The 23,839-nt window shown below is 42.9% G+C and overlaps 1 long non-coding RNA gene across 1 annotated transcript; it reads left to right on the forward strand.

Annotated features, from left to right (window-relative positions):
• The first annotated feature begins 591 nt into the window (after nucleotides 1-591).
• LOC138818023 (uncharacterized) lies at nucleotides 592-15,267 on the forward strand. Its single transcript, XR_011368951.1, has 4 exons — nucleotides 592-808; nucleotides 2,622-2,715; nucleotides 9,011-9,081; nucleotides 14,889-15,267. It is a non-coding gene; the product is annotated as an uncharacterized lncRNA (long non-coding RNA).
• Nucleotides 15,268-23,839: the final 8,572 nt, after the last annotated feature.

Genomic DNA, 23,839 nt, shown 5'->3' on the forward strand with positions numbered 1-23,839 from the left:
CTGGCAATGACCTTCCTACTAACAGATTCCCAAGACAGAGCACAGGGCATCACATGGCAAGAGACAGGGAGTGTGTGTGTGCGTGTGTGTGTGTGTGTGTTTCCTCGTCTCCCTCCATCTTCTTACAATCACCAGTGTTCAATTAGGAGTCTCCACCCCCATGACCTTATCTAATTCTAATCACTACTCAAAGGCCCCATCTCTAAACACCATACCAGATCCATTTTCTACCCTTTAATACCTCACAATGAGGATTCCATTTCATCACAGGAACACTTAGGGGACACACCCGGCCATATCCATACCACCACGGTGTGTTGTACGGTGTGAAGGCCCAGACTCAGACTGACACCTGCTGCTGGCTCATGCGTTGCTGGCCTGCAAGCTGGTGCTCAGGCATCGGCCTAACCACAGGAGGTGATGTGTCATTCCCCCAGTTGCAGCAGCATCTGTCACATTACCAGCCTCTGCAGGTGTCAGAAGTACCAGGCAGCTCCTGGGATGGATGGCTTCACCTGCCTTGAGAAAAGCCAGGGAAGATGATTCCCAGAAAGGTTTTCTGTCCTCCTAGCTTTGTGCAGAAATGGATGGACAAAGGAGTCCAATCCACAGCAAACACTGCAATCCAGCTGACCTCACTGGACAGCAAGGCCAAGGGCTTTTTTTGTTGTTTTTGAGTATCTTTGGTGCCAGACCTGGGGCTTAAACTTGGGGTCTGGGTCTCTGTCTCTGAGCTTTTTCACTCAAGGCTAGCCCTCTACCACTTGAGCCACAACTCCACATCCAACTTCCAGATGGCTAATTATAGGTAAGAGTCTCTTGGACTTTCCTGCCTAAGCTGGCTTTGAACTATGATCCTCAGGTCTCAACCTCCTGAGTAGCTAGAAGAGAGCCACAGGCACCAGGCTAGGGCTTTTGAATGGAAGAGGAGTCACCTGCCACTGCAGGAGAGTCATCTCCCTTGGGATCGTGCTCCATGTTAATTACCCACAACCGTCCCAAAGATTCCAGGTCTTGCTCCTATTACAGTGGCTTCTTTATTTCATGTCCAGGTAGAATTGAATTCGGGTCTCTCCCTAGACTTATCTTCCAGTCTAATAAACTAGGTTTAAGCCACACAGTCTTGTGGCTTTTCCCTATCTCTGTATAACTACCTATACTCTGTATAGGCAAATGGACAGCAAAGCACAAAGATTAAGAAAATAAACTTTCACTGAACTGCCTGGGTTCAAGTTCTGACTGCTACCTGAAATTTCTGTCCATGAGTGAGCCACTTAACCTCCTTCTTTGTCTTGCTGAGTCCAGTTCCATCATCTGAAGGTATATAGTAGTAGCTTTTGTTAATAGTGGCAACCAAGTAGTCTCTCTGTGTTTGTGGGGGTAAATACTACACTCCTGGGTTCTTACATTCAGTGGTGCAGCATCCATAGATAATCCATGCACATCCTTCTGCATACACTAAAACCTTCTCTGGATGACTTATAACATGCAATCACTGTAAGTGCTGCTTAAATACTTGTTATACTGTTGTTTAGGGAATGACAAAGAAAAACAGTCTGTACATGTTCGGTACAGATGCAAATTTTTACAAAAATATTTTTGATCTGACGATGGTTGAATCTGTGCATGCAAAACCCACAGACATGGGGGATAGAGTGAAGATTAGATGAGTTAGGATACAAAACATCCTTAAACGGTAAGCTCCTCATGCATAGTCAGGGCCACTTAACATGGCATGTACTGCTGGTATTCCTCCTTCACATTACACACACATAAACACCCAGTTGAGTAAGTAGGAAACAGCCACAGACAGCTGGGATATGCCTCTACCACTTACGCTGAGGCATGATAATTTACTCAGTTATATGTACAAATAGTATTTGTTGCTGATGCTTATTTATTCAGACAAAATGATGTGTTCACTTTTTGTACTAATGATGTAACCTATCTGTGATTGCTGACTGCTTACTAGGTACCAGGCACTGTGCAATGCTGTCTGGTTTCTATAGCAAGCATTTGTGTATGTGTATGCTGGTACTGGGACTTAAACTCGGTCCTGGTGCTCTTGCTTAGCTTTTATTTTTCTCAAGGTTGGTGCTCTACTACTTGAGCCACACTCCATTCTGGCTGATTTTTTTTCTGTTCATTGAACTTAAGAATCTCAGGGATTTGTTTGGGTTGGCTTTGAACTGTAAGCCTCCTGAGTAACTAGGATTACAAGGCTACCAGCATCCATTTATAGAGATGCAGAAATTGAAGCCAGAGGAGATAACTCCCTGGTCCAAAGCCCCACAGTGGTGGGAAGCTGAAAAACCCACATTGGAAAACCATTTCTGACTGGGCATCCAGCTTTCAGGTAATAGTTGAAACAGGAAGAGAAGAATCCTGGGAACAGCTCACTCCAGTCCAGGATTGTGAGGACCTGTAGTCTGATCTTTGTTCCTAATTGTCTCCTCTCCCCCACTTCCTTCTAATATAAGAACTGCTTCTTGCCTCCATGGTCACACTAAGCCACATGCCTTGCTTTGCTCAGTGGACTCGGGAGTACTAGGGAGCCACCTCAGAACAGAGCTTTGCCATGTGCTTGCTTTCATTTTTCTTTCTCGACTCTCTGGTTCCAGGCTCCAGAATAACAGATCAGTATTGCTGAGCCCTGCCCAGCAAAGCCCAGAAGATCCAAGGATTGCTCCTGCTGACCAGCAACCCTCACATAAGGTGATGGGGAAACAAAGTCTTGCTACTGTACAACATTGCAATTGGCAAGGTGCGAGGGTGGGCCGCTAGAAGCTGTTTTCACAGGAAACACTGGCTAGCATGGACCGACATGGTCCCACACTGCCAACGTAGACCCCAAAGCAGAGACAGATGAGGTAATTAGTGATCTAAATACATTTTCTAAATTGAAATAAGAATAATGAGGCCACAGAAGAGTGAAGGGGGAGAAAGAGTGGTCAGGCATTCTGAGTTTCTTGTCCCTGATGGATGGCTTCCCAGAACAAGCCCAATGGAAAAGTATTGTTCCCTGGAGAAGAGCACATCCAGGCATAGGTTTCCTACAGGGAGAGAAGCCGCTGACACTCCCACACATCATGGATTTGACTCCCATGATGTTGGGGACCTATTCATGTGATTGGTTCAGTGTGGAACTCCAAGTCACCCAACAAAAATGGGGAGCAAACACAGATCTGAACTCCATCTAGGACAGCTTGTACCAAGACAAGCAAAGCACATGGGCACCCCTTGACACCTAGCTAGGAGGGGGGATGACACAAACCAGCTTCATGGAGACCCCTGTACAGCTAGATGCTGTGGTAAGTGTTCTTTTTAGGCTGTATTGTACACAAAACTGTGGATGGTATTAATTCTTCCAGTAAACTTACTGTTCCCCAGTCCCATGCTCTGGTCTTGCCCTTGAGTTCTGGCTAACTAACCCCCATGTTTCTGCTTTACACACTTTGGGCAACAAGTGACTTAGGTCCTTGCAGAATGCAAGGATTCTTTAGGTCTATGAGGCAGAGGAGAGGAAGGAAGGGCAGCCACAGCGTCTTTAGCCTTCTCCTATTGGTCTTTGGCCAGCTGAGAGCCAAGAAAAGGCTGCTACGCGGCTGAGGCGTTTCCATGGCAACAGCAGGCAGAGCAGCTCGGGTGGCAACTGGTTGGATGGGGGTGGGGTGAGGGTAGGGGTGGGGAGGGCTTGGGAGCTGGGAGAGGCCAGGAAGGGAGGAAGGAGGGAAATTCAGGAGGGAGGGAGAACATGGAGTTGGAAGGAGAAGAGAAACAGGGAAATTCAAAGGAAGGGGGCTGGAGGAAGATACTGTGGGAGCCAGGATTGCAATGGTTAAGAAGGAGAAGGTGAGGAGGGGAAGGCATGAAGGTGGAATGAGAATAAGATGAGGCAAACGGAGAGGAAGAAGAGGAAGGAAGGAGCTAGAGGAAGATGAGGGCCAGGAAGACAAGAAGAGAGCATCTTTTCTCCCTGACTGCATATACTAGGGGTGAAACTGCCCTGTAAGACCCCAGATGCCACCCACCCATGCTTGCTGCTTGATCCAAATGACAAAATCCAGCACCAGAAGACCTGTATTCCAGCCAGGCTTTGTCTGTTAGTAGCTGAGGTGGGACAGCAGGAAGTTTCTAGAACAAGTTTTGGTATCTGACAGCTTCTGCCTCTGGCCACATGAGCTGGGAAAATTACTTCTCCAAATTTTAGCTTTCTCATCTTAAAAAGAAAGACACAATAGCTGTCTCACGCAATTGGGAAATTAAATAAGAGGATGTATGTAAGGACTTTAGTATGGTGCCCAGGACATCACAAGCACTTACTGCATAAATGTTATTATTTTTATGTGTGATTTGGTCATCTTTTAATCTGAGAATCCATTTCCTCCTCTATAAAACAGAAACACTCCTAGCTCTTGTGGCTTTTTAAAATGTATTATTGTAAATGCTCAGTAACTGATAGCTATTAAAACTTTTTTCTCAGCTGGGTGCCAATGGCTCCTAGCTATTTAGGAGGCCAAGATCTGAGGATCACAGTTTGAAACTAGCCTAGACAAACAAACAAAAAAAAAGGCTGTGAGATTCTTATCTCCACTTAACCACCAAAAAGCTAGAAGTGAAGCTTCTAGTGGTAGAGTGCTAACCTTGAGCAAAAAAGCTCAGGTACAGCACCCAGGCCCAGAGGTCAAGCCTCAGGACTAGCACAAAGAAAAAAATCTTAATAATAAGAACAAATTTTATAGAGGGCCTAGAACTTTTACAAAGCATATTCTGTGTCACATCACTTAACAGTCAGCATCACTGTGTACTGTAGATAGGGAGCATTTCTTTCCCCATTCTTTAGAGTTCCATTGAACTCTAAAAACAATCACTCCATTTTCCAGTTGGGAAATCTTAGGTATCAAGAGGTAAAGGAATTTGATACTGCTTGCTGGTAGGTGTTAGAACTTGGACTTAAGGAGGAGAATGACAAGCGGGGCACAGTACTCAGAAAGTGAAAACAGAAAGGTCTCAAGTTTGGGACCAGCTTGGACTACCTAGTGAGACACTGTCTAAAAAATAAATAAATAAAATACTTAAATAAGGATACACACTGACCCATTGTAACAATGAGATGTACAAAACACTATGTTGAAAACAAATTTTACAACCTTGGGGGTGGTGAGTAGTTGTGGAAGTGGGAGGGAAGGGATGGTAGGGGGAAAACAAAGGAATAAACAACAATGCTCAATAAGAAATGTACTCATTACCTTGCTCACGTAACAGTAACCCCTCTGTACAACATTTTTACAATAAAAAAACATACCGAAGAATAACAAAATGACAGGTGGCAGTAACAGCCAATTTGAAACAACACATTGCATTTGGCATTCTTTTGCTTGAAATCAACAATTCATTTCTTAAATTGATTCTTTAGTTGATACATAAAAAAAACGTAAACTCTGTGCATGCTGATGTAGTACCACAGTCATTTGGGCTCTGTGCTGATTCACCTGGAGAGGAAGAGAGCAGCCTGGGGTCCTGGAGGAACCTTTGTCACTTGTGTTAATACTGGAGATGACTTCACCATAGCTTCTTGGGATGGTACGGAGTCTGGAATGGAGTGAGAATGCTAAAAATGTCATAAACTGCCAGACATGCCTATAATCCTAGCTATTCAGAAGGCTGAGATCTGAGGATCATAGTTCAAAGCCAGCTTGGACAGGAAAGTCCATGAGTCTCTTATCTCCAATAAACCATCACAAAGCCAAAGTGGAGCTGTGGCTCAAGTGGTAGAGAGCTAGCCTGAGCAAAAAAAAAAGCTCAAAGACAGCACCGAGGGCTTGAGTTCAAGTACACCTTCAACACACACACACACACACACACACACACACACACACACACACACACACACACGCATGCACGCATGCACGCACGCACACACAAAGTTATAAACCAAATCACCAGAGTCATCTGACAAGGAACCACCACCAGTACAACCCTTTTCCAACTGTCCATGGGAAGAAGCAAGCCATTGAGGTGGCTTTCCTTGTTTGTTTATTTTTAAGAGGAAGGCAGTATGAAGACATTTCACCCACCTTTCAATAAAACTTAAAATGTCTTTGTGATCATTTCAAGAAATAACGTGTGTAAGTGATATGTGCTTGTGAGAGTAGTTGAAGAGAGAAAAGACAACAAGCAGAGGGGAAAGAAGGGAAAGAGGTGGGTGAAGAACAGAAGTAGAGGGTAGCAGAGCAGAAAACAGGAAGAAGGTGCTAAAAGGCAGGAGAAGAGAGAAAAGCAATGCCAGAGGACATGAGAGGGAAGGGGAAGTGGAGAAGGAGTGACAGGCAGGTAAACATCAGTGACAGCAAACCTTGCAAGAAAGATGGGCCAAGAAGCAGACTCACGGGCAAAAAAAAAAAAAAAAGTCAGACACCAAAGGGAAGAAAGAGCTGGAAACTTCTATTCTTTGTTCGTTACAAAAATACTGCTTTGGTGTTTGCACACCCAGAAAAAGCTCTATGTGTCTGTGTATCTGTGTCTGTCTGTCCTTCAGTTGATCTCACTCTGGCTCTCTTGCTTTTCCTTTCTTGGAAATAAAGACTAAATCAGCTGTCTGCACTCTAAAAGTCTATGCTCAGCCCACATGATTTGCAATAAAGATGGCTTTCTTAAAGAGGATAATAGCAATTTATAGCAGTTCATCATACAACTGGAATTATATACTATTATTTAATTTTATCCTGTTTTACAATTCAATGGCTCTTAGCATAGTCACAAACTTTTAGACAACTCAATCAATTTTAGACAACTCATTAGTTCACCCCCTAAGCTGTACCCCACAACCCTCCCATCCTCTGGGTTTAAGCAGCCAATATTCTACCCATTGTCTCTACAGACTTGCCTACTCTGGATATTTCTAATATAGGTGTTTTAAATGAGAGCAAACACACTTCATTTAGATCCATCTTATTGTGAAAATAAAAAAACCTTAACTTTTTGTTCTGGGAATTAGAATCATCCTATCATCTCGCAAAGAAAATAGTCTCTTTTAATCATCACAAATCACTCTTATTGCTTGCTTTCAAAAATAGTTCTCTATTTTAAATATGCTCTGTTTTAAATCATGCTTTCCATGATGGACCTGCTTCTGGGATAGCCTCATTGGGACACATTCAATGTTTGCTCAATGCACATTTATTTCATACCTGCTAGTTCAGGCCTGGACTAAGCTGGGCCAGACATTCTGGATGAACAGTGGGTCTTGTCTTGGATAAGCACTGTTTAACTGTCTACCATACAGAGTTTAGATCAGTTCCACACCAAAGCAACTTTGCTTGTGTTCCCAAGTGTCCCCAGGAAAAACCAGGCTAAGATGAGCTTCCAAAGCACAGAACAGGGCAAGCCTGTCTACCTGTCCTCATTCCTTCAGACACTGATTAAAAAATAAATAAATAAATAAATAAATAAATAAATAAATAAATAAATAAATAAATAAATAAATAAATAAGCACTCTCTGAGTCTCTGGCATAACTGAGAACAGTTATGCTGGATAGAATGTAGCTGTGGGGATTGGGGTTGGGGTTTTATGAACAGAGCTCAATCAAGTGTTGGCTCTGCATGGAGGGCTTCTCCTTTGTGAAGGTTCCCTGCTCTCAATCCAGCTCCCTCAACACACATTATGGCTGTCTACACTTTTCTGCCTGAGGGAGCCCTCTGGAGTCTGGAAGGTGAGGGAGTGCCTTAGAGGTGAGTTTGGAGAGACACAAAAATGGGATGATGCATAGCTTTGCATCATCACTTCTTAATTGGAAAATTCCAAGGCACGTCCCATAGAGTCTCCAAGATCCCCAGCATGCCTGAGTCCTGGTTATATCCAGAGTCACTGCTGTGACTCTCTCTGCAGAGTCAGACTCTATCTCCCATTCCTTCACCTTCTTCCTTGTGGTCCACAACAAATATACTTCTCACACCTAGGTTCTTATTTCAGGGGAAGCTCAAATAAGTTCGTCCTCATGTTAACTCTTTTAGGCCATGTCTCAGTCCTCCGATGGTATGCTTGTTACTTAGTGTAAGAATTTGTTCATCAAACACCTAATCTATGCCAGAGAGAGAAATATTAGGAAGGGAAAGCACCTGTGGCCTTGGTCTGGTAAGGACATATTTATGTTCTAGACTAAAAGAAGGTGATGTTACTGGTAGGCAGTGGTCTGTGGGTGCCATAGTGGTGCAATGCTTATTTTCTTGGGTATAATGTCTAAAATTCACACTGGAAAGGAAAATAAAACCAGCAAAGAAAAGGACAGTAGAGAAATAAACTTTAGTTGAGAAAAGAAAGAGACTTTTATTAAAGAAAAAAACTAAAATTGAGCTACTTTGGTCATTTATTTAAGGATGAGAAGGGAAAATCCATTGGCTTGGAACTTTTGGGTCCTCCCTTAACTCAGGCCAGAACATGCAAACATTAGCCAGCTATAGGAGGACAGTAGTGAAGAGGAGGTCAGATGTGTACATGTTGGATCTTTTTTTCCCCTTCTGAGTCTGGTGTATCTTATGGGAGACCAAATAGTGGTCATCTGTGGCTTTTATGTTACGTATGCACATATTCATGTTTTTTATTGAAAGGAAGATTTGAATATCCTTAGGAAGATGTTATTGGTCATAAGCCTGAGGTGTTACATTTTCAGTGTCCTAGATGTGAGTCTGACTATCTGCCTGCTTTAATAATGCTAAATTGATAATCATATAAATAAATATAAAGTTATTACTGCAGCAAGTGCTACAAGGGAATAGTGCCTAGGACTAAAAAGATAAAATGACTGTTTACCCTAAATCACAGAAGCCAAGATCCTTCACTGTGGAAGTGATACTTCTTTGGGAGCAGAACTAGGAAAGATGGAAAGGAAAAATATTTAGAACAATAAGAATGATTTGACTGATGGAACTGATGGACTGAGGTTAACCAAGGTCATCTTTCTCTCTCTCTTTCTCTCTCTCTCTTTCTCTCCCTCCCTCCCTCTCTCTCAGGAAGTAGTTGGAAGATGTTTGAATTCAATGTCCAGGCTCTTCATGTTCTTTTCAACATCTGGAGTTGAGATGTAAGTGTAGGAGTGGGAGGTGACTTGCTACTCTCATTATTTACATGGTAAAAGGATTAACGACAAGCTGCCTTTAAATAGAAAACTCCCATGGGACATTTAACAACTAACTCAATCACAGAAGAGGGAATTAAAATTTTATGTAAATGTATCTGTAGGGTGCTTAGGGCAAGTAGCTGAAATATACAACAAGGCTGCTCTAAAATCACTGAGAAGCTAAGCATTTTCCCGAGCATTTTCACGGCATCTAGCACTAAGTCAGCAGTAATCTTTGCAATAAAAACTGCAGAGGAGAGTGGAGTTTTCCTGGTTAATTGAACGATGGAGACTGAATGACCTCTGTATATCCATAGACATAGGCCTTCTTTTGGTCTCAAAGCATAGTACCAGAGTTCATTATCAAAGGAAGACAACACTCCAGGATTGGGGACAGGAAGGACTATTTTTCCTTCTGCTTCATTTTTAACCCAAACTCCTGTGACAACAAAAGGAAGAAAAAAAGCAAATAAAAATAAGCTTTACAAGTATGCAACAGCAATATATGTAAGGGAGCCTTGATAACCTTTCAGAGACAATGGGCATGGAGATGGTAATGGTAGCTTATATGTGAAACAAGAGCCTTGTCTTGAGGAAGTGGGTAAAGAATCAGGTCTGCCATAGATAGCATTTTCAAGAATAGGAGAAAACAGACAGCTTCAACTACCTGTCTGATAAGGCAAGAGACACTGGAATCTAGATGATCCCTCTAGACATGCTGTCTTTTCATGAGAAACAATGAGAGCCAGGAGAAAATGGAATGACATCAAGAGCAAAGTAAGTCAGACTGGGGGCATCACTCAAGCAGTACACATCTGTCCAGCACAAGCATGAAGCCATGAATTCAAACTGAAGTACCATGAAAAAATATATTTAAATCAAAATTCTCTCCAGTACATCCTGCCCAGACTTGAATAAGAAATTTTTAGATTATAGAATTAGGCACAGGGGAATATGTGATGTCAACTACATCCAGTTGTCAAAGATATCAGTTGCTGGGAGTCTAATGGGAGACTCTAGGTAACAGCAGAATAAGACAACTGTGTCCAAACCACTCAACCTGCTTTGTACTATGATTTCTGGATGCATCTTCTGTAGGATCTCCTAAATATTCTCCAAGATTTCTAACATGTCCTCTTAACTAGCAAAGGACAATATATGTTCCTTGCAAATAAGAGCTCTAATAGAATTCCTTCCCAAAAATATTCCCATATCTTTTCCTGCCATTTCCCACCAGTCACCCACTTATACATATGAGGAAATATATTCCCAGGTCTTGAATCCCATAGTGTCCTACCCTGCTTTCTCTCTCCTGGAGACATTGTATTTTTCTGTAGTTTGTTTATTTTTGTATGCTACCAGTTAGATTATTAATCATTGACTGAAATATCATAGTCTCCTTCATTTCCAACCCTTCACTGTGTGCTTTGCAGAGTGCTGGGGCTGGTACAGAAGAGATGTTTGAGAAGGACTGATCATCCAAATTCAAATTAATGCATCCAAAATTCACATTAAGTACATGTCCAGTGCCAGGCATAATGGTTTACACCTATAATTCTAGCTGTTTGTGCTGGGTAGATTGGGGAAATTGTGCTTTGAGTCCAATCCAAGTAAAAAGTTCTCAAGACCACATATCAACCAATAAAAGCATATACACCTGTCATTCCAGTTATATGAGAACCATGAATAGGAGGACTGCAATCCAGGCCAGCTCTGGTATAAATGTGAGACCCTGATTGAAAAATAACTAAAGCAAAAAGGGCAGGGTGTGTGACTCAAGAGCTCTAGCCTAGCCAGTTGCCAATGTTTCATGCCTATAATCCTAATTGCTTAGAAGCTGAGATCTGAGAATCAAGGTTTGAAGCCAGCCCGGGCAAGAAAGTCCATGAGGCTCTTAACTCCAATTAGCAGCCAAATAGGCAGACATGGAGCTGTGATTTAAGTGGTAGAATACCAGTTTTGCAAGAAAAAGCTCAGGGGAAGGACCCAGACCCTAGGTTTAAGCCCCAGTACCAGTGTGTGTGGGTGTGCATGCACACATGCACACCCACACACCCACATCCACACATACCAAAAAAGCTTCTGCCTAGCAGGTACAAAGTCTTGAGTTCAAACCCTAGTACCACCAAGAAGAAAGAAGATAAGAAGGAAGAAATGAAGTTAGGGACAGAGCAAAGAAGGAAGGAAGGAAGGAAGGAAGGAAGGAAGGAAGGAAGGAAGGAAGGAAGGAAGGAAGGAAGGGAGGGAGGGAGGAAGGGAGGGAGGGAGGGAGGGAGGGAGGGAGGGAGGGAGGGAGGGAAGGAGGGAGGGAAAGAAGGGAAGGAAGGGAAGGAAGAAGGGAGGGAAGGAAAGGGGGTAAGGAATGAAAGGGAAGGGAAGAGAAGAAGGAAGGGAAGGGAAGTGAAGAAGGGATGGAAGGGAAGAAGGGAGGGAGGGAGAAAAGGAAGGAAAGGGAAGGGGAGGGAGGGAGAAAGAAGAAAGGAAAAAAAGAAGGAAGGACGGAAGGAAGCCCAGCCAACAGGACCAGTCCCTTCTCTATTCTAACAAGATCCTGAGGCTGGCACAAGCAAGTATGTAGACAGTTGTAACTCAGCAAGGCATATGACAAGGTCACCTGTGCTGTCAAGTGCAGGTTTATATAAGGATAGCATACCAATAAGCAACTGGGTAAATGTCACGATCTTTCCACTGTGCTCAGTGGATGGTTCTGTCTTGGCTGGCACTTTTGAATGGGCCCAGAAGGCATCATGAATCCACATATGTGAGACAGAAATTAAAACTATTTCATGAATAATTACAGTGCTATAGAAACAACTGCTTAACAACTAGCTCATCAGAAGAGGGGAAAAAACCGTATTTATAGTATTTGCCAGGTTCCATGGTGTAAATACTACTACCATAATTCATTTCAAGGTGCCAGTATAATGGCCTGTGCATGAGGTTGTGAAAAAAACGCAATGCATATTATTGTGTAGAATTTCTCCCACATAGATACAATAGACACAGATAAATAGGATAAAGAACCGGGGGCATAGTTCAGTGGTAGAACACTTGTCTAGCATGTGCAAGGCTTTGGGGATTGGACCCCATGTACACATACATTCACATACATATATAAAAACTATGAATATACATCTAAAATAATCAGTGATTGATGAGCTTTAAATATTTTTAATCTGTGGTCATGAATACAATTAATTATTTTATATAATGTAATTGGTTAAATTACTTTCTTCACAGAAATTTCTCTACAAAGTTCTTGAATTTTCAATGTCAGATTGGTAAGAGATGCTAGGGGCTTGCTTAGCATAGCACTAATTCTACCAGCTCTATGAACTCATTGAGTCTACCTGGCTTGGATATTAGAGATAAGATATTAGAGATAAGAAACCTTGGAGCCAGACACCGGTAGCTCACACCTGTAATCCTGGCTACTCAGGAGTCTGAGATCTGAGGATTGCAGTTCAAAGCCAGCCCAGGTAGAAAAGTCCACATAAGAACCTTTATCTCCAATGAACCACTCCAAAACTGGAAGTGCCATTTGGGCTCAAGTGGTAGAGTGCTAGCCTTGAGCACAAAGAGGTTCAAGGACAGCAGACAGTGCCAGGCCATTAGTTCAAGCCCCACATTCAGGGGAAAAAAAAAAGAAAGGAAGGAAGGAAGGAAAGAAGGAAGGAAGGAAGGAAGGAAGAAAGAAAGGAAAGGAAAGAGGGATGGAGGGAGAAAGGTAAAAAGGAAGTCTAAGATCCCATATTTAATTTCTAATAATACTGAAACAAAGATAATAGCTAGAATTTAGGGATGTTTACCACATAGTAGATGTAGACACAGTGATGTGTGTGTGAGTGTGCGCGTGTGCACACATGCACGCGCGTGTACACACGCGCACGCGCATGCGTACATATCAGTCTGGTGGGTTGAACTCAGGGACTGGATGCTGTCCCTGAGTTGAGTGGTATCATTCTACCACTTGAGCCACAGATCCACTCCCAGGTTTTGGTGGTTAATTAGAGATAAGAGTTTCACGGACTTTCTTGCCCAAGATCTTCAGATCTCAGCCTCCTGAGTAGCTAAGATTACAAGTATGAGTCACTGGCACCTGGCAGTGCTATGTATTTTTATAAAACTTAATTAATTCTCATCGCAATCTCATAAAACAGGTTGGATAATTACTGCTCCTTTTAGATTAGAACAATAAATACATCTCTACATACATACTTCAAAGAGGCTAAATAATTTGCCAATTGCACACATTAAAACTTGGGCTATCTGTCTCCAAAGCAAGCTTGCTTCATCAGTGTCCACACCTCATATTTCCTGATTGGCACCATGGTGTCAGTCACCTTTTACTTTTGAACTAGGACAAAAGTATCTGCTTCCCCTCCTCCCTCTCCACCTCACCCCTGAACTTCACTCTGTGCCTATTGAATAACTTTATATCTTCACTAAAATCTCATCAGGACCAAGCGTTTTTTTCCAGTTCATTTTCCAGAGGGGAGAAGATCTTTACTCAAGTCACCATAATTCTTTAAAGACCAATGGCCTTTGTTGCCCCAAACTGTGATTCAAAATGGTATCCAGGGTTTTAAGTTCCTTCCATTATAAGACTGGACTTCATAACACAGGATATCGACTCATTATCATATGTCCTTAATTAATGTGCTCCTTCATCAAATACTTGAATGAAGGCAGGCTGTGTGCCCGGCAGTGTGTGAAGTTTCCAGGGCCAAGTCATCTGTGAGACAACATCAAAGCAATCCCAGAGACTCCTGAGCTTTTCAAGTGTTCATCAAAATATTAAGACCTAAAGTAATTAATATCATCTCCAAAAACAACAAAGACAGCAAAATGAAACCAACAAACGTCTACTTTAAAAGTCTATAAAGTATAACCTTATGCCCACCTGTCAACTGCCTTTCAGAATAGCTCTTCCAGGATTATATATAAATTATAGTAATGAGGCAGTGGCATGATAACGGGTCTGATTTTAAATAAGGAAGGCCTCTAGAACTAAGAGTGCATAAAACCCATGAAGGTCACAAAGAACCAAAGGATGGGTAAGATACCATCTGCCTTCAAGGGAGCTAATTTTATGTATTGTTTGTTTACCTGTCTGTTTTAATGTTCTAATCATGAGCTGCCAGAAGGCAAAAGTACTTTCTTGCTAATCTTCATATTTCTTTGCTCCTGGGGGCAGGAATGTGTTGAGAATAGTACCTAACATGTTGGCTAGACAAACATAACCAAGTCAGTGTTGTGTCTAGACTCCAAATTTTGAGTAATTTACAAAGATGTCATTTTCACTTATCTTTTTGCAGACATGCATGCATGTATAAGCCCAGTCCCTGCGTGCCTTCTACTCCCCACTCACTAAGCCCCACAACAGATGGAAGGAAAGAACATAGTCAACATTAGGGAGTCACTACAAGGCACTAGCCACTGTGTTAAGGGTCTTGCCCTATGAACACCACATGAATATTTTCCAGCCATGTTCACAGCAGCAGTGGCCTTCACAGATAACCAAGAATTTCGCAGGCATGTTCCCCCCCCCAGTGAACTATCTATGTTTTCCCCAATTTCTGTTTGTTTGTGATCCCTATTGGATGTTCTCTTGTATGCCAAGAGCATGGGTCATGATCACAAAGGAGAGTGACAATTTTAGCTAGATTATAAAACAAGCAGGAAGTAGGCACTAGAAGAGGGGCTCCATCTCTTGAAATATATCCTGCTGCTCACTTCAATGCAATGTTTATCTCTCCCACACTTATCAGTGCATTCAGATTCCCTGACCAAGCTTGTCACTTCAGACAGCTTTAATGGCTCTCATTTATGCAAGCTCAACACGGCCACTTCTGAACTGGCTATCCACCGCCCGGCACCATTCGCCTCTCTCATCCTCCAGAAGCCAAAACACTTCCGTGGCCCAGAGAAATCACAGCGCGGGAAGCTGAATTACTCTCATGTCAGCATCCTCTGGAATGAAAGTGATTATTTCCGAGAGATGGGCTTAAGGCTGCTCAAAAGCTCAGTAGAAGATAAGGTGCCGGACACATGGAAATTGGTCTACAGCCCAAAGTGCATCTGCACCCTGCCCAATTTGACCCACCAATGTTCCTGGATTAGTCTGAGTCACGTGGTTTAGGAACAGTTGTTTAGCACTAAATAAATATGGATTTGGTGAAACTATTAAAGGCTTTCCCTTCCTTGTGAAGGTTGGTTTTATTTTGTTTTGTTTTGTTTTGTCTTGTGCCAGTCCTGGGGCTTGAACTCAGGATCTGGTTGCTGCCCTTAAGCTCTTTTGCTCAAGGTTACCACTCTACAGCCCTACTTTCAGCGCTCTCTCGCTCTCTCTCTCTCTCTCTCTCTCTCTCTCTCTCTCTCTCACACACACACACACACACACACACACACACACACACACACACACACACACTTAATTAGAGATAAGAATCTCACATACTTTCCTGCCCAGGCCTGCTTTGAATCTCAGTTCTCAGATCTCAGCCTCCTGTTAGGATTACAGATACAAGCCACCAGTGACCAGCAAGGTCAGGATTTTTTAGTGTTTTGTTTTGGTTTTTTTTGGTCGGTCGTGGGGCTTGAACTCTTGGCTTGGGTGCTGTCCCTCAGCTCTTCAGGTCAAGGCAAGCGCTCTACCATTTGAGCCACAGAACCACTTCCAGTTTTCTAGTGGTTTATTGGAGATGAGTCTCACGGACTTTCCTTGCCCGGGCTGGCTTTGAACCATGAGCCTCAGATCTCAGCCTCCTGAGTAGCCACCGGGTACCACCGGGTGCCACTGGCACCCGGCATTTTTAGTGTTTTGTTTTCTTTTTTTTTTTTCAACTTCGCATCCACTGGACATTGATGATATCACCAGACATTGTGCTAGGAGATTTCTGTTCATTATCTCACTTGAACCCATCTACAAACCTATGAGGTAAGTGTGAATATTCCCATTTATAAATTAGGAAACTAAGGCCCAGAAAAGTAAAGTGACTTACCCAAGGTCACACATTCTGTCACTATCTCAAGCTGGATGAGACTTGAGTTGGTCTTTCTCCAACTTGCTTTTAACCCTTAAATACTACTGAGCTTACAGGATAGGGCTAGAGAGAAAGACAGAAGGTCAAAAGCATAAGGGCCACCCTCTATGAAAAAGTGCTGTAACTGAGATATAAACCCGATTTATAAGAGAGTAAGGGTAGGGACAGGTGAGCTGGGCTGTCTTGCATGAATCTGAGTTTGTCCCATGGGGAAAAATGAAAGAAGTCCAAGGCAGATGGAGAATCACATTCCACAGAGTTTGCAAAAGATCATCCAGAGTGGTTGAGACCTAGATTGAGTAAGGAACTCTCCTGGACATATTCTCTGGGAAGCTGCCAGTAGAGTTTGGGGGTTACGCTGCTGACAAGCCCTAGCAACTGAGGCACGGAGAGAAAGCATCTGGGAGAGGCCAGGTGAGAAGCTATACATCCTGACCCAAAGCTGGTACTGAGAGAAATGCAGGAAAAGAGCAGAACGGCTTTGGAAAGTAGTCCTCAAATGTCAGCGCATGTTTCTCAAACTTGCCTGGGGAATGACCTAAAATTGCAGATTCTGAGACCCCACTGCAAGGTAATGGCATTGACTACCTATGGAGGAAGACCTAATGCCTGCATTTTCCCAAGTGCCCCAGGTGACTCTCATCATGCAAGTGCTCTGTGCACAGCCCCATATGACGCATGGAAGAAGGGCTGGGATAGGACTGGGAATTAGGGATTGGGAAGAGTTGAGTTTGAATCTCCCTCCCAGGCCTTGTAACCCACTTCCTCTGATAACCGTCCAATTTTCTCCAGGAAAATGCCTTTTTCTCCACTCTTGGGCCCTGTGGTTTGGATGGGACCCAGGTGACCCACCAATCACTTCCTGCTCATTCAAGGATGAGCAGATGACTCAATCAGCCAATTCTCAAGCTATTGGGAAGAGAAGCATGTTATCTTCCTTGAACCTGGCGACGTGAGATGCCACAATGGTATCACTCCATGGTACCCCAAATTAAAGCCAACACAAGGCAGATCTGAAAGGTGGAAAAATCCCTAAATCATATGCCATTGTTTGATCCCTGAGCCCAGTCATCTCTAAAGCCAGTGTACCCCTAAAACCTCTGAGCATTTAATCTGATGTTTTGTTGGTTGTTGTTGTTTTGCCCACATTTTTTTCTGTCCCTGATTAAAAAAAAAAAGACTTTGCTGCTTACTTTGAGAAAAATCTGATCTATGAAAATCTTACCTTACAAATCAGATAAATGAAGGGCTGATTACTTCTATTAAAAAAGGATTCGCTCACAGTTTCCTTTGAAGAGAGAGCCTCCCCAAGGTATGAAGTGTAGAATTTGATTTATTAAATTTGATTTACACATGACCTTTTCAAGAGGACAATCTTAAATGCAAAGTAAGAGCTGCTCTACCAAGATAATTGCTCTCAAACCACAGCAGTGTGACTCTCAGGGAGTCAGTACGGGTGGCTCCCCCATACCCAAGTCACCTTATTCTACTCTGGAGGGTCTAAATCACATTTCACAGCCTTTTAGTTCCCACTACTGTTAAAATCCCACCTACCTACCTACCTGCTGCTGGACTTGTTACACAAGTCTGGTCTGACATGCAAGTTGTCATCATCTATAAGTTGATGACATTTGTATTGCTCCTTCTCAGACTCCTAATGGGAAACAAGCTCAAAATGTGATTGCTTAATATATTAATTAATGTATTCATTAGTCTTTATCTGCAGCACAGATGAAAAGGCCTCCTGCTAAGGCCTGTGTTGCTCTAGGCTGATAAGGAATGCATCACTGGCATCTCTCTTCCACCGGTAGATGACTCCCTGCTGTCAGTGAAAGAAGAAATGCTGAACAACTCCAGATCAGTGCTCAGACTCCAACATCTACATCTGCCCTGTCTGAAGATAGGGCAAGCCTGACTCTTCCCTGAACACCCACTGCCCAGCACATGGTCGATGCTGGTTGCATAGATCTTGGTTGGCTAGTTCAAAATCAGTTCAACCAAGGAGACCTCAGCTGTGTTTCATGTGTCTATCATGGATGTAACACCATTCTAATTCTAGAAACTTCTTTTTTCTAAAACTCAGGTATATCCCAAGGATTAGGAAGAGCAAAAGCCCATCTCCCACCCAAGGTGGGTGTAATAGCTCTGAATTTCCAACATAAAACTCCTTTGTAATCTAGAAATACAATTCCTCCGCTCTAGCCTCTGAATCTTCCCCCTGCATGCTTTCTCTCTCTCTCTCTCTCTCTCTCTCTCTCTCTCTCTCTCTCTCTCTCTCTCTCTCTCTCTCTCTCTCACACACACACACACACACACACACACACACACACACATCTTTTTCTGAGGGTTTCTGTGAATGGCTTTATTTCCAACCTGACACTCCTTTCCTCCCAATTGATTATAGGGAGCAATAAAGCTAGATTTTTCTTTCCAGCCCAAGGCAAGTTTGTGTTTCTCTTTTCTGGTTCTCAGAGCCTCATTTTTTTTCTCCAGCTCCTACTGTGAAACAAGCCAGGTCAACACCTGTATATTCAAGGTTCCACATTTGCTAGATTTTGCCTCATTATTTTTCCCTTCACCCCACTACCCAGACCCACAACTCACGAGCACTTACCAGACTGTTGGTAAAAGCATTTGGATAGCATATACAGGGAGGGTCTAAAACATCGTTATGGGAATGCGTTAGTTTAAATGTGTGTAAGTGATAGTGTGTTCCTGATTCACAATTTTTTGTCTACCAGTGCCCTAGTTTACTTCTAGCCAAATGTACTATAATTATTTTACTATTTAATTTCTGATCATGTTCCTAAACATAAAGCCATTCCATCATTCTAACTTCTACCCTGTTCCATGACAGCATTAGCCACCTCTTGCTTGTTTCTACTGACAAGTATCTCAATTACTCAACTTCCCTGCCCTCTCCAACAATGCTGCTACGAACGTCTCTGTGCTCCAAGATATCTGTGCCTGAAGTTTTCTCAGGCATACATGCACCTGCAAGATGCCAGCTCATGAGGCCTGAGCTCTTTAACACCACCAACGACCTGCAAAATGGCTACAACCAGAATCTATATCCTTGCTTTTTTGTTCCATGGTTTCTTCCAACCACATTTAATGATAATTATTTTAATTTGCAATTTTTGTATTTTCTCTAGTTCTTGGCACAAATTTTTTAAATAAGTAGAGCTTTATTTTGATGATATTAAGGTTTGAACCTAGGGCTTCGTCCTTGCTAGGCAGCTACTCCCACTGTTTGACTCATGCCTCCAGGCCCTTCTTTTTCTTGCTCTAATTATTTATCAGCTAGCTTCTTGCTCCCTGCCCAGGCTAACCTGGACTGTGGTAAGTTGATATGGGGAGTCTCATGAATTTTGTTTTGCCTCAACTGGCCTCAAAGTGTGATCTTTAAAATCTCAGCCTCCTGAGTAACTAGAATTACAAGCATGAGCCAGCAGGACTTGACAATGGGGCATATTGTTTTTAGATAAACATGTCCCTACTCAAAAGTGGGAAAGATGAGATTGCATTGATGGAAATCAATCATCTAAAAACTACATTCAGTCTATATCTGGGCAGAATCATGGGACAGAAATTGTGATCAACTCCAAGAGGACATTAAGAAATAAGATGGTCCATCTCTAGGCAAGTGATTCTCAACCCTGGTTGCACATTAGAACTAACTGGAGAACACTGAAGAAATACCAGTTCTCATGCCTCCCCCAGTATCTCGTAGTCATACTCCCTGAGTCAGGGACTGTAGAGCACTAGAATCTCTGGGGTTGACTTTAATATGTAACTGGGGTAGAAAATCCTTCCTGGAATGAGGGGTTGGACTTAGAAGATCAGTTCCTGGTACTTGTCACCCAGGACCTCAGAGTAGCAACTTACACAGCTAATGGATAGAGGAAGTCCTGGGGGTTAAAAAAAATCCAAGCGGAAAAGACTAAAAAACTGACTATAGCTGCTGTTCATTGTAAAGTTCATCCACTGCTCATTGTAAAGTTAAGCCACAGAGCCCAAGCACTCTTAGTTCAAACCCTGGAGGAAAATGAATTAGAGAGTTCATTTTCATTTGTGCCTAATAATTAGGAATTCAAAACTTCCAAATGATTGAATAATTACCGAAATATATGAAACCCTGAGGCCGTTAACAAGACTGCCACAGATGATTATCCTGGACTAGTGAGAACCCAGCAGAAAAAACCCCGTTCCCTGTCCAGGGTGCTGACACCCACCACCTGGATTCCCAGGACTGGCTGTGCTGAGCATCTTACCCCCCTGCACAGGAAATTTCTCTCTGCAGTCCAGGTAAATCCTTTACCACGCTGATGTTCTCAGGCTGTGAGGAAATTCACTCTCCAAATTCACAGCAATGGTGCGAACTCTGAAAATGACTCTTTCCTTCCAAGTCTTGTTCTTTATTTGCCTTCCTGGTATATTTCAGAAAGAAGCACATCACGACATACAATGGGAAATGTGGCTTTTATTACAGAGAAGGAAAGCCACGAAAGGGAGATTATCAATATTAGTTGAATATGTACTGTGAGCCAAAGTACAAAGTATTCCACATGCTTTCTCTCACTTAAATTTTATACAAAAGCCCAGATAATCCCCATTTTATGTATATAAGTGACATAGCTCAGAGAGGTTAAGCAATTTATGCAAAGCAGATTACCTTTCCAAAGAGACAGAATTATTCAATAGTTCAATATCTCTAATTTCATAAACCTAACCTTTGCCTACTTTGAGAAAAATGCAACTTTTTTCTAGTCAATGACTGGGCAAGAGATGCAATAATGTCTTGGGTCCCTCTTGTACATTTCACACTTTAGGTGGTCAGTGGATACTTCCTGTTAACTGATCTAAAGCCTTCCCAGGATAATCCCAGCAAGCCTGAGAAGATGGATACCATCTAATGAGCTGGAATTGGCTCATTCCCGTGAAGAAGGGGAATTTCAATTCAGGTGTTAAATGGGCCATGGTGTCAAACTCTACAGTTTGGGGCTACTGACACCATTTAAATGTATATGCCTGAAGTTTCTGTGTTTGGAAACTCAATCCCCAAATTCACATGTTCATGGCGTTCGGAGGTGGGGCCTCAGATGAGGTCATGAGGGTGAGGCCCCAGGACAGGATCAGTGCCATCGAGGAAGAGGAAGGGAGACTCGACTTACATACATGCTCTTCTTGCCCTTTCACATGCAATGCCCTCCATCGTGTGATGGTTCAGCAAGAAAGTCTTCATTTGATGCCCAGCAGATGCTGACACCACTTCTCAATCTACAGAACCATGAACTACTCTTTATAAATTACCTAGTCTCTGGAATTTTCTCCTTGGAACACAAAATGGACTTGTATCCCTCCCCAGGAGACAAGTCCTGGTATGTGCCAAGGAGGAGTTCTGGATGCCACCATGACCCTCATGCTGTGACCTTCACCAGTTCCTACTGATGTTGGCATCTCAATAAGAAGAAAGATTGGGGCCAGTTGCTGGTAGCTCACACGTGTACTCAGGATGCTGGGAGCTGAGGATTATGGTTCAAAGCCAGACCGATGAAGGAAAGTCCTTGAGACCCTTATCTCCAGTTAACCACCTGAAAACCAGAAGTAGAGCTGTGGCTCAAAGTGGTAAAGTGCTAGCCTTGAGCAAAAAAGCTCAGGGACAGTGCCAAGGCCTTGAGTTCAAGCCCTACAACCAACAAAAAAGAGAAAGGAGGAGGAGGAAAAAGTGATGGTGGTGGAGGAGGAGGAAAAAGAGGAGGAGGAGGAGGAGGAGGAAGAAGAGGAGGAAGAGGAGGAGGAAGAGGAGGAGGAGGAGGAGGAGATGAAGGAAGATCAGAGGAACAGTCACCTAAGATTCTCAAGAACAGGGCTTTCCGAGTTAACTATGTAAACTCCCCACACTGCCCCCACCCCACCCCACCCCAGATCTGCTGAACCAAAATCTCCAAGGGTGGATTCCACAAATCTATGTTTTAACAGTTTACATGCATGTGCACACACACAGAGAGCTTGGAATACAAACCTACTTCCAAAGCTTCTAGCTTTGACTTGTGGGCAATCCTAGAAAGCCAGAGAGGCAGTGCCCAGGTGTGATAAGAGCTGTCCACAGACAAACAGAAAAGATGCCTCATTGAATCATGTCTCTGCTTGCAAACTTTTAAGTGGCCACCCATGGACACCATGTTTAACTGGACTGTCTTGGCCTCATTTTCCAGGTTCCTTCTGTCTTGCTGCATCCCAGCCATCCAGTTTAGCCCCTTCTCCTTCCCCTCAGATTCTGGCTGCTCTAGATGGACGTGTAGAGATCTGGGTGGGAAGGGGCTGACAAAGAGAAGTGAGACCAAAACAATATTTTCCTGAAGATATTTTGTTTTTCAGGAGAGAACACATTTCCTCCAAAAATCTTCTACTCCTTTACAAGCTCTTCCATACCTAAATACACAAAACATGATCATTTTCTGAGCAATCTGAGTCATACATAATGCATTTTTATTGGCACCTTGAATAAAGATATGGCAGACAAGAATCTCAAATGAGCAGAGGAGAAAGCTTCACGGAGGACTCACAATGGCTGAACAGGGAGCAAAAAGGCACCTGGCTGCTCTTGAAAAGCCAGAAGAGATTCTGCTGGAGAAACTGCAACCCACAATCCCAGGAAGACTTGCAGATATGACACTAAGCCACTGTGAGTTCTCTGTGGGGGGGATCAGGGAGAATGAATGACTGAGAGGCTGATAGCTGGAGATGGAGAGAGGTAATTCATTTAGGAGAGAATTTTAAAGTGAATTCTTCAAGTTATTAGCTAGAGAAAAGTTCTGTGAATACTTTGGCTATATAACAAGAAGCCTGGGATCAGTGTGAATTAACAAACAAACAAACAAGCAAACAAAAGAAACAGGGAGCCGGATGCCCATGGCTCACGCCTATAATCCCAGCTACTCAGGAGGCTGAGATCTGAGGATCACGGTTCAAAGCCAGCCTGGGCAGGAAAGTCCATGAGACTCTTATCTCCAATAAATCACCAGAAAACTGGAAGTGGCTCTGTGTAGAGTGCTAGCCTTGAGCTGAAGAGCTGAGGGACAGTGCCAAGGCCCAGAGTCCATAACCGACAAAAACAATAAAGAAAAGAAGAGAGAGAAAGAGGGGGGGGGAGGGAGGGAGGGAGCCCACTATAATCCCAGCACTGGGGAAGCTGAGGCAGGAAGGTTGAGAGTTCCAGGCCAGCCTGAGCTATGTAGTAGGATCCTTTTCCAAAAGAAAAAAAAAAATAAATAAATAAAATCCCATTGTACTATTCATGTATGCTATGTACTATCGATATATGCTATTAATGTATATATGTTCAATATGTAATTTCATGCCTAATATATTGCAAACAAGTCAATAGATTTTTTCCAACAATGAAAAAAACCCACAATACCAATAAATAACAAAAATAGGGAGACAAAGTAATTGGCATGAGGAGGCTTTATTTGGAATAAATAAAATATCGAAAAGGATAATAGTGAGCTGACCTCTGGTGGCTCACATCTATAATCCTAGCTACTCAAGGCGTTGAGATCTGAGGACTGTAGTTCATACCCAGATGATGAAGGAAAGTCCATGAGAAGCCAAGAATGAAGGTGTGGCTCAAGTGGCACAGCAAAGAAGTCTTGAACAACGAAATAAAAAGC

Source organism: Dipodomys merriami, unplaced genomic scaffold, assembly GCF_024711535.1.
Source record: "Dipodomys merriami isolate MVZ:Mamm:240054 unplaced genomic scaffold, mDipMer1.0.p SCAF_71, whole genome shotgun sequence".
In the NCBI taxonomy this organism is placed as follows: Eukaryota; Metazoa; Chordata; class Mammalia; order Rodentia; family Heteromyidae; genus Dipodomys; species Dipodomys merriami.